General features: G+C 46.0%; 1 protein-coding gene across 9 annotated transcripts in view; it reads left to right on the top strand.

Moving 5' to 3' along the window:
• The window catches only part of Rbm47 (RNA binding motif protein 47), a 135,620-nt gene that overhangs the window by 68,481 nt on the left and 50,198 nt on the right, over positions 1–16,941 (top strand). Inside the window, exon 1 of one of the 9 annotated variants that reach the window (XM_021162454.3) lies at positions 2,099–2,233. The exons of 7 other annotated variants lie outside the window; for them this stretch is intronic. The gene's annotated coding sequence lies outside the window, so the exon portion shown is untranslated. Of the gene's footprint in view, positions 1–2,098; positions 2,234–16,941 lie in introns of those variants that run through there. One more of the 9 variants, XM_021162449.3, reaches the window with a different exon arrangement.

Genomic DNA, 16,941 nt, shown 5'->3' with positions numbered 1-16,941 from the left:
GCCTTTTGTATACTAGGATTTAATCAACCGAGCATTCTTTTCTTTGTATTTAGCCATTTTCACATGTTACCCTTCAAAATTCGATTGTAACAGAGTACAGTCACCAGGCTTGGGCGGCTGAGGCAGGAGTATTGCTGAGAACTTGAGTTAATCTGAGCTGTCCATACGACTGAGTGCATATAATTAGGCCAGTGTGGGTTATAGCCTAAGACCCTATTAAAAAAGAAACACGACAAACACCACCAGAAATTCAAGTATATTCCCACACAGTCAGACCTGGGGCTGGCTCCATTCTAGGGGTGCAATGGTAGATGTTCTGCTAGAATCCACGAACACCAAAGTGGAAAGGGGTACCCTAGAGAGGAATATGTAGAAAAGACCCCTGGAAAGGGGAAAACATCCCCCACGTTGTGGGGTTTGACCTTTTTGCACATTTGATTTCACTGGGGTGCCTGAAGAGTGAATGTCCAGGAGAAGGGTCGTACAAGACCAGTGAAAGTGGGAGACTGAGGTTGGCAGCCCAGCCTGAGGAATAGAGAGCCGAGAAGATTGACCAGGAAGGGAAAAAGACGAGGGAGGAACATCACAGCAGGAGGCTGCGGTGCAGAGATCACAAGTTCAAGGCCTGCCTGGGCTGAAGAATCCATGTTAGGATAGTGAAATAGGGAAGGAGGACAGAGGGATCGACCAGAGAGGCCGGGCTGGAGTGGTTGTACAGGTCTGGTTAGCTAATTGTGTTAGAGGGCAGTGTGCACTGACTGTTGTGTAAGCTAGGGGAGACTGCCCCGGCTGGCCGGCCCTGTCGCCAGGCCTCTGAGCAGTCAGATAAAGGGTCATTTGTGAAACCCACCCAAAACTGATTAGTCATTCCAACCCCAGAGAAGGGAAACTCATTGCTGAAACGATGTCTCTGTAACTGGACGACATGGAATACTAAGGGGTTCATACTCATAAGATGTGAGGAGACAGCTGTTACAGCATTTCAGCTCCTGATTTGAAGATCTAAAGAAGTCCTTGATTAGACAATTGCCCCCATTGAGATACCCTCCCTGGCTCCAGGTGGTTGTTTTTGTTTGTTTGTTTGATATACATCTGGAAACAATCTCAGTAACGTGGAGATAGTAGCCCAAGGTCACACAGACAGTATAGAAAAGCCAGGCTCCGGGTCCTCCAATTCTCCACACTTCTACTTAAAAGTACAAAGTGCAGAATTCTGAGTACTCTCCTGGACGGAGGTGGGGGTGGGGGACAAAAACAGAGGTGGGGGGTGTTTTTATTTGCCTAACCTTGTCTGCCAAAGCAAACTTGCTTCTCTAGACAGGTTTGCTCTTCTTTTAGGCTTGTAGTTAGCAAAATACTCATCTTCCTCGTCCTACTCAGAGCGCCACGAGCAGGTACGTGCCTGTTGTCTCTGCATGGGCTTGGGACAGAGGTTCTCTGGTTCGGGCTGCCTAAGGACCTCTGGGTTCCTCCTCTGTTTGGTTAAACCCTGCTTCTAAGAAGCACCTGACACGCTGTGGGTGCTGATTCCCTCGGTGCCAGCGAGTTTCTGTTGTCCTTCGGTTATAATTGTTAACCCGAATGGAATGCCAAACTTCTGGTTCACAGCAAGTTGCTGTTTAACTGTGGCTAACTTGGGGGCTATGGAAAAAATGGGGAGTGCGTCCTGTTAGCTCGGAAGCTACCCTCTTCCAAGCACGGTCTCCACAATGACTGAAATAAGTGCCCCCGTAAAGGCATGGGTGCTACTGTGTCTGCAGGTGTGCCGGGGAATTCTACCCTTCACCTCCCTTTATTAACTCTTAATTTAGACACCTTTTCAGTCTCCGACAAGTCAAGACTTGCTTGGGGATTAGAACAAGGTGATCGTAAGGCCACCTTTAAAACAAAACAGAAAAAAAAATAACCCTCTAAGGCCTCTAGTGTTAAGTTCTGCCTCCAGCAGCTTTGCCCACTCACTCCCAACCCTTCAGATCTGGGTTTGTTTCCCTTTCTTAAAGGGAAGTGTGGAAACTCGCTTGTTCAGTGACATTATTGTACATCGCAGGATCGCTTTGCTACCATTATACTGTGTTCTCTCAATGGTGTTTGCTCTGAGGGTGGGTCGAAAGGCTGTTCAGTGTCTCGTAAAACATTTACCAAAAGCACTGAGCCATGGTTTTGAAGGGCATTCCGCTGCCAGAGCGTGGGAGGCGAGGACGGCAGGGGAGAGTGAGCACCAGGTGTTTGGCAGGTACTGGTTTCATACTTTGGTATTTATTAATTTTTAAAAACTGTGGATTGCATAGGCCTTGGGCGCCCCTTCTCCTATAGGGGTGGGGACGGTGACCGGGGAAATATGTGGGGTGAGCCGGCAGAAAGGATTTCTTGGTAAATCTTAGTTTCCCGGTCCCTGCTGACTTGTAAGCCTCCGCTGTTGTCGGTTGTACTAGAGAGCTTGAGCCTGTCATGGATAGAGGCATGAGAGGTGGCCCGACCCTTTGCTGTGTGTGTGGACTTTAGCAAGGAGCCAGGCCTGCGGATTCTGTGAGACCAACCAAGTGTCACCTTGTGCCTTGTACCTGGTGACTCATTCAACTGAAAGCTTTTGCTAAAAGGTGGCTCTGATTTCTTGAAAATTTTTCTCCTCCCCGCCCCCGTCCCTCTTGCTTTAAGTTTAGACAAGATAAGTACAAATTAAAAGGTCATCGTGAAAGCAGGTTTTTAATCTTCAGATCTAAACTTTTAGGCACAGCAATTTTAGAGTCTCTTTGTATTGCTGGCAATGACCTTGGGAGATTTCTGGGTTAACATGCTGAGTATTTGCCTCCCCCCACCCCTAAATAGAAAATTTGAGCTCATGTGATCAAGAGGGAACCTGTATTTATTTTTGATCAGTTGTCAGTTGTCATGGTGATTATGCTGGTCAGAGATACCTATAGTTATGGCTAAAATCCAAACAGGAAATCAGAAATCCTAAAAAAATAAAAATAAAAAGTCTAAGCTCCAGAAAGTGGGTGCCAATGACAATGGTGTCACAGTACAATGGATAAAGTACTGCAAGCTTATGGAGTCTTTGGCCCTTTTGTGATGGTAGACAGAAGCGTGAGGTTGGTATTAATAGTTGAGAATGCCGCTGGTCCGGCCAGGTGGGATCTGCGTCCGTTTCTGCGGCTTGGAACATTTCTAGTCCCTGTAAAGGGGCTAGCAGAGACGACTGCTTCATAGTTGGAGGAAACTTCCTCCCTCCTGAAGCTTCCGGCTTGGCTTCTGTGTCTGGGCGGCTAGGACTCCATCTAACAACTGTGCAGTGGTAGACCTAGTCTGAGGCAAGGATGGCCTATTGATATTGTGTGGTAAATGAAGCTGAATAGCCAGTCCTTTAACTGCTTTGACCACTGAGAAGTTATGTCATTTTCAAAAAGTGAATTGATATTTTTTATCCCCTTAAGATTTCAGAACTAGCTAGGAATGGAGGTGCGTGCCCTTACTGCCTGTGTGGGCCGTCCTCCGAGTTCAAGGCCAGTCTGGTCTATACAGAGCAAGTTCCAGGACAACCGAGGCTATACAGAGAAACCCTGTTTTTTTTGTTTTTTGTTTTTTTTTTCAAAACATTGGCCTGTCACAAAGGTGCACAGGATTGCACAACACGTGCAGTTAGGCCATCTGAAGTTCCCTCTAAGTCCAAAATAGAGACCTTGGGTCAGAGAGGACTCTGTGTGCTCACACCAGACTCTCTGAAGGATGTAGTTAATATTAGTCAAATGTGAAATGTGATGGGGGAGCAGAAAGGCTCTGGGAAAGGGGCCTTCTGTGCCTAGAGACTTTGAGGTCCTGTTTCATGGCTTCCTTTCAATTTCTCTAGATCTCTATCCCCCAGATGTGTGGGTATAAGATCACCAGAGGTAATTTTACACCCCATTAGGGGTGTTTACTGTTTTACCACAGTTTGTTGATTGACAATTTTTGCTTTTATTAAATGGGGTGAGAATGCTTTTATGTCAAGTTGGCTCTGAGTAGCTGCCCTCTCTACAAAAGATTGGTAGTGTTTGGATTTTTCTTTGTTTTGTTTTGTTTTGTTCTTTTGAGACAGTCTCTGTAGCTGAGGCTGACCTTGAACTCCTACCTCAGCCTCTGGAATGCTAGAATTGTAGGTATGTGCCTCCAAGCAGGGCTTCTCCCTTTCTTTTTAAAGTGTTATCTCGCTGTATATATCTATGGCTGGCCTGGAGTTTACTATATAGATTAGACTGGCCCCGAACTCACGGAGAACCACCTGCCTCTGCCTCCGAAATAATGGGATTAAAGGTGTGTGATACCACACCCATCAGTTTGTTTGTTTTGAACGAGGTTATTGCACCAAAGCTCCAGTTGGCCTAGAAATTACTGGGCAGCCTAGGCTCACTTCCAACTCCATTGAGCCTCCCTCCTAAGCTTCCCAAGTACTGGGATTGTAGGAATGAGTAACCAACCACCTTTTGATTGTATTTAGTCCCACCCCAGGAGATGGAACCCATACCACACACTGGAAAAGTAGTTAAGAACCTGAGACTAGATAGGTCAAGGTCACTAGGGGAAAACCTACAGTTATTCTGCTAAGGGAACATGGCACCCAGTGGTGTGTTGCTATATCTGTAGATCAGAACATCATTAAACCCTCACCACTTAATATTGTCTGTTAGCGTTCACTAACATTTCTGGTTGTCAGACCTATCCATCCATCTATCTATCCATCTGTCCATCCACCCATCCTTTAACTGTTTATTAAAAGCTCATTCTGGGATGTGTTCTCATCTCTCAGTTCTTTTTATGGCTTTGTTTTGAGGGAGGGTCTCACTGCGTGCACAGGCTGGCTTTGAACCTGTGGCAGTCTTCCTCAGTCCCCAATGCGGGGACTCCAGGTGTTTGCCCTTTGCCTGGTTTCGTCTTTCAGTCCTTCAACATTACTTCTTGTGCTTCCTCCCCCCAGTCCTGCATTAACAATTATCTGTCATCGTAGTCCAGCTCTGGCTGGCATGGATCTTAATAAATACGGAGTCTTGCAGTCTATGCACTTCTGGTGTTACTCTCATGACGCTTATATCTGTGATATTTGCCCAGGCTCTAATTAGCTCCTTTGCTGCCTAGTTTTGCTTTGTAAGAATAGACCACATTTTAAAAAAAAAATATTTCAGGTGTTAAAACTATGAGCGTGAGCTAAAAAAGTCATGCCCCTGTGTGTCAGCTCTTCACAAAGTTGGGTGACCTCATAAAGGGTGGGATAGAAATGTTATCACCTGAGAGGGCAGAGGGAGGACCTGTTTCAGGGAGTGTGTTTGCTAAGCACTCTGCGTGAGCCATTTATTTAACGGAAGCAGTTGTCTCAGGAGCAACTGCAGCTGTCTTGTATGTGGAGCCCAGCCCGAGAAGCTTTGCAAGGTTACAGTGGAGCCTGACTCAAGGTGAAAAGCATTTACCACACTAGGGAGCAATCTTGTTCTGGAGAAGGCTGTTGGGGCTCTGCCACCGCAATTTCCTAAGAGTCTCTCCCTCACTCGTTTCAGTGTTAACGGTTGAATCAGGGCTTCCTTCGTGCTTGGCAAGGGACGACTTCTGAGCTGTACATCCCAGCCCCAGTCAGCCTTACCGAGTACCGGGAAGAGGCGGTCCTCTGTTAGAAAGCCAGCCATTGGCTTGAGCTTTCGCTCTTTTGTAATTCATTTGTTTTGAAGATAAGACTTTCTGGGCTCTCACTTGTTTGTTTTACTTATAATTTTTTTTCTTTAAGATTTTTTTTACTGTATTCATTTATTTCGAGGGGGGGGGGCAGACACATGCCCCAGCACCTGTGTGTGTAAAGGTCAGAGGGCAACTTGAATAGGTTCACTTCTTCCTCCACAGGGGTCCAAGGACTTGATTCATCAGGGTTGACTGAGTCATGTCACCAGCCCTTGCGCGAAACTGATTCTTCTGCACTAATTACATAGATTCTAAACCCCGTATTCAGCAGCCTTCAAGTTTTTTCCTAAGTTCAAGCTTTGGTATGCTTGGATAAAGAGTAACCATCGTAAGAGAGCTAAGTGAATTAAGGCTGAGTTACTGATTTCCTGGGAGTCAAAGGTCCCTGTTTTAAATGAAACCAGAGGAAGTCCTTACAATGGGGCTCAGGCTCAAAGGGACACCTTGGGGAGAGGAGTTCAAGGAAGGGGACGTTCTGGGGAAAAAAGCTGCACGTCTTGTCCAGAGGTCCTTTCTCGGAATAATAAAAGACAGCGTGTGCCTTCACGGTACTTCCTCCTAGCTGTGAATGAGAGGGACTCTGTTCTAAACTTGGCCTTGATGTGTGATGGAGCTGTGTGTGTGATCTTGTCAGAGAGGCCCGATGGCTGAGTGGGCCACTCTCTTCCCAGTGGCATCCGTGAAACTACCCTGAGAGTGTCTCAACTAAATATCTCACGTCGCTTCTAGAAAGAGCAAGGGTTCCGGCTTTCTGTGCAATCAGGGTTCGTTTTCCCCACTACTGGTAGAGAGCCTTTCACGGGACACTACTTTAAAAAATCACCAGCTTGCCTTGAATAAATCTTCTTTAACTTTATGGACAACCACAGGGGCAACATCTTGTATTTGTACAGTTTAAAAAAAAAAAAAAAAAGAACCCCCCACACACACTTTCTTGGCCTGGAGAGATTGGTCAGTGGTTCTTTTAAAGGACTCGAGTTTAGTTGGTACCCTTTCATGGGTGCTTACCACAACCTGTAGCGCCAGATCCAGGGCATCCTCTTCTGGCCTCCGTAGGCACCTTGACACTGGTGCAGCCCCCACACCCCCAACACACCTGTAAACACAATTTATAATTCAACGCATCTTTAAAAAAATCCTTTCTCAAATAAACTCCATGTCTACCATTAGCTTTAGTCTTGCGATATTAAATGAGAACGTTGAAATAAATGATATGATCACCTCTCTGGCTAGGAGAAGAGCTGACGTGTGGACTTTCCGCCTCCATGGACCCAGCTCTTCTCTCTCTGGCCCCACTCCTGCCACCCGCACAGTGTGTGGTGACCTGTGTCAGCATTACCTTTGGTCTACGGGGGCCTCTCAGAACACAGGCTTCATGGTGTGCCTTCCATGTGTAAGACATTGCACCAAGTACATTAGGGGTTCACCCCCAGTCCCCATACAACTCTGCTAGCTCGGAATCCTTCACCCTTTTCACAGAAGGGAAGCCAAGGCACGGAGCAGTCGGATGATTTGCATAAAGCCTTATACTTGCCTTGATCACCCTGTCAGCCGCCTGCCACAGGTCTGAAGAAAGCCCTGCCTTTCCCCCATCTTCATCACAGTGGAGCTCAATGCAGGGGGCCATAAACAATTTCTTTTCCTCCTAAGTCTTGACTTATCCCCACCATGCCCCCTGATGAATAGATGTTGTCTTTGTAACTAGACATAGATGTGGGTTAGATTCGATTTTTAACGTAGCCTTTAACTTTCAGAGCCGAAAGAAAACCAGGGTTAGGGGCTAGGAGGTCAGTGGGCCTGCTTGGTAGGCTTAGTAGGGACCTCTTTGGGGGGAATCCTGAAAAAGAGGTAGCTCCTTGGGCAGAAAATTGGTCAGATGACTCTCAAGCACACAGAGGGGTGTGTGTGTGTGTGTGTGTGTGTGTGTGTGTGCGCGCGCACGCGCGCGCATGTGCCTGTGTGGAGAAGGTATGACAACAGGCAGCTATGGCGGCAGAAGCAGGAAGCTGCCTCATACAGGAAGCCGAGGAAAAGGACAGGAAGTGGGGCCCGGCTATAAAACCTCAAAGCCAGGCTGAAGAGTACTTAAGAGCACGTACTGTTCTTGCAGGGGACTTTGCACCATAAGGCAGTTAAGTGTGTACAGCCCCAGTTCCGGGGGATCCGGCACCCTTTCCAGTCTCTACAGACACTAGGTGCTCTCATGGTATGCCTACATATCCAGGCGAAACACTCATAAACAAATCAGAGGGACAATCTGGGGGCCAACCTCAAAGCCCACCCCATAGTGACACACTTCCTCTTTAAAGTTTCACAGTCTTCTTGGGGCAGGGCTGCCAACTAGGAAGTGAGTGTTCCAACACAGGAACCTACCGGCGCGTTTCAAACCACTATGCAGGGCTTCTGGGTCTTTGCCGAAAGTGCTAGGCTTTGTACAGCTATGAGCCCCGGGAATCCTCCTGTCTCTATTTCTCCAGCGGAAGGATTACAAATCTACTCCACCTTGAACCTGGGTGCAGGAGGTGAACACAAGCTCACAGAAGCTCAGCAGCATTTTACAGACCTGTCACGCCTTGTTTTGTTTTAAAGATTTATTTATTCATAGGCATGATTGTTTTGCCTGTATGAATGTCTGTACACTACGTTTATGCTTGGTACCCAAGAAGGCCAGAGAGAGGCCATCAGAGTCTCTGGAACTGAAGTGACAGACTGTTGTGAACTGCAGTAGAGATGCTGAATACACACTCTGTAAGAGCCCTAAGAGCCAGCGGCCAATGCTCCTCTCTCCGGCCCCTTGTTTTGTTATTCTGAGACAAGCTTTTGCTACGTATCTCTGGCTACCTAGAAGCTGCTATGTAATTGAGGCTGACCTTGAACTTGTGACAATCCCACCTTTTTCTGCTTCCTCTGAAAGCTGGCATTGCAGGTGTAGACTACCACACCTGATTGCCAAGAAGAGTTCTTTTGCTCTCAGTATTCTTGGCGAAGGAAATTGCAGAGGCGCATCCAGATTGTTACTGACTTGGCTCTGTGGGCCGTTGTTCTCCTGCCTGGGAGAATGGGAGAAGTGAAATCAAGGGGTACCCAAATCAAGGGGTGCCCAGAATGCTTTCCAAGCTTTCAGGCAACCAGACAGATACCTTGGATGTCCATAGGGACTAACAGCCATTGTCCCAAGGTTGGCCTCCTGCGTCCCTAGTCTGGGTTTCATATTGAAAGAGCTATTTAGCAGTGGGGCCCTTTCCCTGCTAGCACAGTGGCCTGCGTGTTTGCCGCTAGGTATGCCAACCCCAGGTGGGTTTTGAGCATCATTGCTGAGGCACTGTTTGGTGTGTCAGAGTCTGGCACGCTGCTGGAGCGCACTGGCCTATTTCTGCTGGCCTTCCTTTCCAGCAGGATTCCTAGACGGAACTTTGTACCACAAATGAACCTGGACTCCTACCTACTGATGAGTTCAAGAGACTGAGCCGTGTCCCGTGCAACTTCCCCTCCTTTAAGGATTGTGAAACCCCAATGGGTTTAAATCGATCATTGTTTAAACGACTGTCCTCTCTGTGTCCGCTCACTGCGTATGCAAACTCTGGAAGAAACCAAACAAAGATCTCATTCTGCTTCTCCAGCAATGACTTTTTACTGTAAGAACATAGGAAACACCTGCTTGTTCATGGTTTCGTTGTTTAATACGGAATCTCCCTCAATCTGTAACTCAAGAACTAACTTACAGATATAGCCCAGGATGGCTTCAAACTCACAATCCTTAGCCTCCCAAGTGTTAGGGTTATGGAGTTGTTTATCTTTCATCATTTGTTAAGAAAATTAGAGCAGCTTGACTAAATTTTCTGCTGCTATTTGATACATTAGTCTGAGAAAGCAATAAATAGCCCCTCACGAAGACAGCAGGCCCAAGGATGTCCTCTCGGGACTAGCATCCCACTTCTTGAGTGGTAAGGACTGTTTGTGATGCATAAGAATCTGAAGGTAGAAACGGGCAGGGAGTGGATGCTGTTGAAGGAACACATACCTGGGTGAGAGACCCGACTCACCTGGACCTCCGTGTGATTTAGAGAACCCTCTATTCCATTCTTGCCTGTTCTCTGAGCTGGTGTGCTGGCTACACTTCTCAGGAGCACTCTTGTTTGTGCCATAGGAAAAAATAAAGAGATTTGTCTTGTTTTAAGTAGGAAACAGATTTGGAAAGTGTATTTTTATTAGAGAAATTAGATATTTGGAGATGCTGGCTTATGAATGGTAGTGGGACATATTTTTCTCACCCTCTTCCCTTTAGACGGGGTCTCACTATGTATGTAGCTCAGGCTAGCCTCCAACTCACAGATCCACCTGCTTCTGCCTCCTGAGTGTTGGAAATAAAGGTGTGTGTCACCACACCCAGAAGTGCAGTATTGTTTAAAAATAGAGGTTTAGCCAGGCTTTGGCTTCATGCCTCTAATCCTAGCACTTGGGATACAGAAGCGGTTACTATAAGATCAAGGCTAGCTTGGGCTAAAAAGTGACACTCTGCCTCAAGAAAACAGACAAGAGAGAAAGACAGGGGGAAGGGAGGAAATTTTATTTTATTTGTTTTTTTTTTTAAGATTTATTTATTATTATACATAAGTTCACTATAGCTGACTTCAGGCGCACCAGAAGAGGGTGTCAGATCTCATTATGGGTGGTTGTGAGCCACCATGTGGTTGCTGGGATTTGAACTCGGGACCTTCAGAAGAGCAGTCAGTGTTCTTACCCGCTGAGTCATCTCAGCAGCCCTTATTTTGAGCATAAATCATTTTTAGAGAACTGTTTTCATTTTCACAGTTTTCATTTAGAAATAAGCACTCATTGCTCATTCCTAATCAGAGTCTTTGGTAAAGAATTTACTGTTGACAATTCAAAAATGATCTATTTTTGAGTCTGTCATATAAAAATTGTGATCAGTGGGTTTAGAGAGATAAAGAACACCGATTGCTCTTAACAAAGGACTCAGGTTTGATTCCCACCATCCACATGGTGGCTCACAAATCTTTGTTTCAGGGGATATAATGATATCCATCTGTGGATAATAGGCACACAAGTGATAGTCATAGGCACCCACACAGACACAGAAAATAAAAATAAATCAATCTTAAAAGATTAAGGATTTGAGTGAAATGTGTACCAGTTAAATGAATCTCAATATTTTGGGTGGGGGAGATTTTCAAAACAACTCATTTAGTAATCTAATCCTATTAATTTGTTATGGGTTTGATTTATTTGTTTGTTTCTGTCAGTTTTGTTTTATTTTGAGACAAGGTCTCACCATGGAGTCCTGGGTGGTCTAGACTCTCTTTGTAGATCAGGCTAACCTCCAACCCAGAGGAACCTGCCCACCTCTTCTGCCCAAGCACTGGCTTGTACCACCACGCTCCGCCCAATCTGACTTCCCACCCAGTTTGGTTTCTGCCAAGACCTAATCACAAAATTGGAGGGAGTGAAGCAGAGGAGGGAGTGTAAACAGTCTAATTCGCTAAGAAAAACGTGTAGGTTACAACTGAAGGAAGAAACTTGCCACAAATAACCTATTTCCCACCACAGATGAGTTCAGTTTGTTTGTTTGTTTGTTTGTTTGTTTGTTTTTTCTCTATGTCTTGCCACCTTGCACATGTAGACACTGTATGGACAGTGGGACGTGAGGCAGTGAATGTCAAAACCTTAAAAATGAGGGCTGGAGAGATGGCTTCAACAGCTAAGAGCAAAGAATCCTGGTTTAACCCCAGCACCCATATGGCAGCTGAAAACCAGATTAGAGGTATCTTGACACCTACTTTTGACCTCTGGACACCAGGCAGGAAAGTGGTGCACAGACACACATGTAGGCACAACACCCTTACATATAAAAAAAAAAAAAAATGAAATTAAGTGAGAAAGACTGCCAGTGCTTGACCCGAGAACTCATTATGGGGGTGTTATAAAGACAATGCAAAATCAAAGACCATCTTAGAGAGAGAACACTTCATTTTGTCTTTTGTCTATGGCTAACACAATTTCCAGTATATTCACATACGTATACATACATACATACATTTTTTTAAAGTGAGCTATTTCTTTTTTTTTTTTAAGATTTATTTATTTATTATTATATGTAAGTACACTGTAGCTGTCTTCAGACACACCAGAAGGGAGCATCAGATCTCATTACAGGTGGTTGTAAGCCACCATGTGGTTGCTGGGATTTGAACTCAGGACCTTTGGAAGAGCAGTCAGTGCTCTTAACCACTGAGCCATCTCTCCAGCCCCATACATATTATTTAAGTAAAATTTCCAGCATTATTAAAATACTCCTGCTTGTAAACCTATAAGACAGTCAGTAAGCACCAAGCTAAAGGATAGGGGAGATTTGTGACTCTAGGTGGAATTTTATTATCATTATTATTGTAGCATTGATTTATTTTATTTGCATGGATGTTTTGCCTGCCTGTATGTCTGGACCACATGCATGTCTGTCCCCTTGGAAGTAAGAAGAAGGTATCAGGACCCCTAGAACAAATTATAGATGGTTGTGAACTGTCAGGTGGGTGCCGGAAATCGAACTTGGGTCTTCTGGAAGAACAGCTCGTCCTCTTAACTGCTGAGTCATCTCTCCCACCCAGGGGGAAGACTTTTGACCATCTAGTTGTAGCTCACTGGTGGGAATATTCAAATCCCCAAATTCTCTTTAGCTCTTCTAGGCTGATACTATTATTCACTACTGCCCTGGGCTCTCCCTTCCTGCAAAGGCAGACCGGTAAGTCACTGCTCACCGAGTAAGCCCCATCTCATCCACCTTTAGAAGAATGTTTTCCCTTCTCACAGCACCCATAACCCCGAGCACCAGCCTTAGGTCCGTGACCTTAGGTCTGTGACCACCTTTGGGGAAAGACTCCCCCATCCTAGAAAGAGCCACGTTACTGTATTATTTTTACTCTTTCCTCCCTGGTTTCTAGTTATTTATAGTTCATATTTCAAAAATTGATGAGAAGAAGGGGGAAATCCTAGATATTAGTCACTGGCTCCAAATCTATGATCAAACGTGTGTCCAGATCCAACCCTTGTCAAGGTCTGGGCCATCGGAGGTTCTTACTCAGGTGCAGCCATTGGCTTCTCTCTACTCTCTACTCTCTACTCTCTCCACCAGCCAGCCAGCCACTTGGAGAAGCAAGGCCTTACCTGGGTCAAACATTTCTTAGCAATGCAGGGGGCGGGGTTGGGGGTGGGGTTCCGTTCACTTCCTCCTCGGGCTTGGCTTCCCCTCAATTCAGAGCTGGCTTGATTCATCCAGTGAAGTTCTGTACTCCTTTCTCTGGACAAAGCAGCAAGGACATATCAGATTTGCCGTGGGAAATGTGTCCGCGTGGTTAGGGTACAACAGGTGGTGTGCCCAACATGGCGAGTTCACCTCTGTAACCCAATATGCGAGGCAGACGACGTAGCCTCCCGCGGTATCGGAACACCTGTAAAATGCGTGTGACCTTGGTGTAAACGGGGTGTGGTGAGCTGACCCGTGCACCATCGGGGCTTTTCCTTCAACCATTTACGTGCTGAAGATTGTACAGATGAAAACTAAGTTGAAGGAAGCAGGGGGTCAGGGTGGAGAGAAGGGGGTAACCTAAGTCACCCCCGGTGTGCATGTGTGTAGCAGGTGGTGGCGATTTTGTGGCTGAGTAATGAGAAAATCTGAAAGTGCACGTTGTCCCTGGAGAGGAAGAGCTAAATGACTGAAAAAAAAAAAGGTCACTGCCGCCGCTGAGCCTCATGGGATTCTTATGTGACTGTTGAGTCTTTTAAAAGATTAAAAAAAAAAAAAACTTTTTTAAAAAGACTTTATATTTAATTACACACGTGTGTGTTTGAGCCTGTGCGTGTAGGTGCCCTGAGTGGCCCAAAGAGGTTGTCAGATTCCTGGAGCTGGAGCTACAGCCAGCTGTGAGCTGCCGTGAGCGGCTTGCTGGCTACGAATCATGAAAGGAAGCTCCGGCTTGCGGGCGGTCTCAGCATCCTCATCCATTTTAGGGAACTTGTATCCTGGGATATGATGAATAGTGTTCACTTTTGATTTTTGTGGCCCCAGCTCATTGTATATTACTAGACTAAGTAAAACTAGCTTAGCAGAGATTTGAAGGTACTTTCTAGAATTCCTTTTATAAACTAGCCAATACTTACATGAATGAAGCCTTATTTTTCTTTTTAAAAGAATTTTATTACATTTCATTTGTGTGTGTGTGTGTGTGTGTGTGTGTGTGTAGTCTCAAACTGTGAACCCACATAAATCTTCCCTCCCTTAAGTAGCTTCTTGTCACATGTTATTTGGTCACAGCAACCAGAAAAAATAAACCAACACACCAACCCGGGTCAATAAGGCTGGATGATAACTTGACACTTGCTCTCCTGCTGCCTTGGTTTGTGGGTAAGCAGAGTGCATCAGGCCAATGTTTGTCTGTTTCCAGAACATGTGCATGCATGTTTGCTTGCTTGGTTCTGTACACGTTGAGAGTGTTTGTGGCTTCCAGGAATGGGAAGAAGGCTGGGGGCTTGGAGGTGGGGGAAATAGCAGGTGTAAGCTGCCCCCTCAGGTTCCTCTGTGCAGGTGCTGTTGACCTCTGGTTATCATGTGCCACCTTGGTCCTTGTCCTATCCTGACAGTGCTGGCTCCAGGATCCTGTGTATACAGCTAAGCATCTTTAAGGAGAGACTCTGTGTCTTCCCTTGAGTAAGTGAAGGATTTGCTCTGAGGACAAGAGTATTTGACTCATCTCTCCTGAGAAACTATCATTTCCTCTTCTCACCTGGGGGGAAAACCCATTTGTGAATATCTCTCTTGAAATGAGCAGACTGGAGAAACCTGGTCAGGAACCAAGAAACCAGTATCATCTAGGTTACCCACGGATTCCCTCTGAATGCAGAAGAAGACCTTTTAGCAGCGGCAAGCGTAATCCCAGCATGTGGGTGGCAAATTTAGGCCAGCCTGAGCTACTCGTGCTCCTGTCTCAAAAACCTAACCAAACAACAACAAACCTCCAGCAGTGACCAATCTATTGTGCCTAGCAGTGTAATTAGTGAGGACCCGTCCTTGTATAGTCTAGTCCATTGTAAGCTTGTGCTGAGTGTAGTTCTGTATGGCTGTCACCTCGAAGCCCATGAAGGAGGGTTAGTTATTAGGTGTCAACCAAAGGCATCCTGTGGACACATTGAGGCCTCTCATCTCCTCGGGAGAGCCAGTGTTTCCTCTGTGATGTCATGGGGTCTTCATCCTCACTACTTGGTCACATCTTCCTGTCTCCAAGCAGTCGGTGAGTGTATGTGTGGTTCAGGGGTATGCCCTCAGTATCCAGCTCGTATCAGTAACTCTAGAATTGTTGGGGGGCTTGTGTGATCTTTGTTGGATAGATCTGACATCAGAAGTTTGCCCAAGGTAGCTAAGTTGCAAGGGATGGGGTTAGGGTTTGAATTCACTGTCTACCATACTCCAGAGCCTGTTTTCTTTCTGAGGCTTAGTCATAAGCTTGCTGTGTGTAGGTGGTCTCTTGCCAATATCAGAGAGCAGTGTCGGTATGACCGAGGAATAGCTGGAAGGGTGAGGCAGGTGGCTGCTGAGTGAGGCTCAGACAAGAGGCTAATTACTGTATCAGTGCCCTGGCCCTGGGCTCCCACTCCCACCCTCAGCACGTGCACATGGGCACAGATACTGTGAGGGGACAGTCACACAGTGGCTGCTGAGCAGACATGGACCAGAGAAAGCCTTTTGTTGCACTTCTATTCAGTGTGAGAATGACAGGGCTGGGACACTTAGCCATTCACCCAGACCTAAAAATAGTGTCAGAATGGAGAAGTCTCTGGTGTTCTTCTACATGGTAAGCATTTCCTTATAAATGTTTGAGTGTGAAATGAGATGGGAGGAGAAACAACCTGAGCCTTCCAGCTCACAGAGCCGAATGCGGAAAGTTTTATTCCTTAAGAAAAGAACTGAAAGGGGTGGGTGGGAGGAGGAAGTCCGGAGGCAGCCCTGAAAAGCGCCCTCCCTTTGGAGCATGGGTGATCAGTCGAGTCTGCCATCTTTTCTCCGACTTGCTCAAGTTGATTTTACAACTTTTTAAAGTGACAGTTTTACCAGGACATGGTGCACCTATTTAATGTGGGCTTTCAGGGTGCTTTCGTAAGTCCCCATGGCTGTGTAACCACCAGGGCATGGTTGACACCTTGAAAATGCCCGGTGTCCATTACCAGCTGCTTCTGCTTTCTCGCCCGTCTACCTGCTGGCTCATAAACATGTTTCATAGATGTATGGATGCTTACAATGTGGATTTATATCATGATGTCTTCTTTCACTTATTTATGGGGGAGGGGGATACCTGCTCAGAGGAGAAGGGGAGTAGGGGGAAGGATTGTGGGAGGGGGGTGAGTGGGAGGGGGGCAGTGAGTGGGATGTAAAGTGAACAAATAAATAGTAGCAATAATAATAATATTAAATTACAGACATTTTTTAAAACTTTATTAAATTTTTTCTAAAGTACAATATATTGATCATATTCTTTCCCCTCCCCCATATCCCCTCAGCTTCTTCCCACCTCCCTATCTACTCCCAAAATATTTATTTTTAGTTTTCTATTTACCTGGAATAATTTGATCATTGCACAGGGGCACGGGGCTAGGAGCATGGCAGTCAGAGAGGGCGTTGAATCACCGGCAGCTGGAGTTATAAGAGATGGAGCCACTGCTGGATGTGGGTGCTGGGAACTGACCTGAGATCCTCAGGGAAAGCAACCACTGCTCTGAAACAGTGAACGTTGTTTCCGATCTGGGGGAGAGGAGGTGGTAAATCTTTTACAATTAAATGATTGGTTGTAAGATTTTATTGCTTTTTTTGTTTGATAAGTTTAAAAAACAATGAAACATCTCTGCAGCCCTGGAAGAGTATTCTCAAGATCCATGTGTGCCAGGTGGTGGTGGCGCACACCTTTAGTCCTAGCACTTGGGAGGCAGAGGCAGGAGAATTTCTGAGTTCGAGGCCAGCCTGGTCTACAGAGTGAGTTCCAGGACCCCTGTCTCTAAAAACAGCAACAACATATATATATATATATATATACACACGTATGTGTGTGCAGAGGTCAGAAGTCAACATTGCTATCTGCCCCTCACTCTCTGCCTTATTTTGAGACATTCTCTCTTTCTGGTGGAACCTGGACTTTTCCATTTCTGTTAGACGGGCTGGACAGGGAACGTCCCACCCCACAGTTG

Source organism: Mus caroli, unplaced genomic scaffold (genome assembly GCF_978045245.1).
Source record: "Mus caroli unplaced genomic scaffold, Mus_caroli_1 scaffold_4, whole genome shotgun sequence".
Classification (NCBI taxonomy): Eukaryota; Metazoa; Chordata; class Mammalia; order Rodentia; family Muridae; genus Mus; species Mus caroli.
The sequence above is the reverse complement of the archived record's forward strand: the minus strand, read 5'-3'. Positions and strand labels throughout refer to the sequence as shown.